At 50.5% G+C, this 509-nt stretch overlaps 1 protein-coding gene across 1 annotated transcript in view; it reads left to right on the top strand.

Moving 5' to 3' along the window:
- COTL1 (coactosin like F-actin binding protein 1) overlaps positions 1-509 on the top strand; it is a 19,345-nt gene that overhangs the window by 5,368 nt on the left and 13,468 nt on the right. The window lies entirely within an intron of this gene.

Here is a 509-nt window from a genome sequence, read left to right on the forward strand (position 1 = left end):
GGGTGACATGTTATGTAGCGTGTGTGATGTCGGGTGACATGTTATGTAGCGTGTGTGATGTCGGGTGACCTGTTATGTAGCGTGTGTGATGTCGGGTGACATGTTATGTAGCGTGTGTGATGTCGGGTGACATGTTATGTAGCGTGTGTGATGTCGGGTGACATGTTATGTAGCGTGTGTGATGTCGGGTGACATGTTATGTAGCGTGTGTGATGTCGGGTGACATGTTATGTAGCGTGTGTGATGTCGGGTGACATGTTATGTAGCGTGTGTGATGTCGGGTGACATGTTCTGTAGCGTGTGAGTGCAGAGAAGCCCCGTACCTGATCCTCATCTGTGTGTGATAAACAGGCCGCTGGACGCAGGCTGTAATTACAGCGATGTCTCCTCATCCGTAGGGTGTCATTATCCCTCCCCTGAGGAAGCGATGCGGCAGGTGAAAGCCGGCGGGTAACAGCCGGAGAAAAGTGATTTATTTTTTTTAATGCCGTGTTTGTGCACCGGTGTCA

This window comes from Nanorana parkeri, unplaced genomic scaffold, assembly GCF_000935625.1.
Source record: "Nanorana parkeri isolate BGI_ZX_2015 unplaced genomic scaffold, ASM93562v1 scaffold2363, whole genome shotgun sequence".
Classification (NCBI taxonomy): domain Eukaryota; kingdom Metazoa; phylum Chordata; class Amphibia; order Anura; family Dicroglossidae; genus Nanorana; species Nanorana parkeri.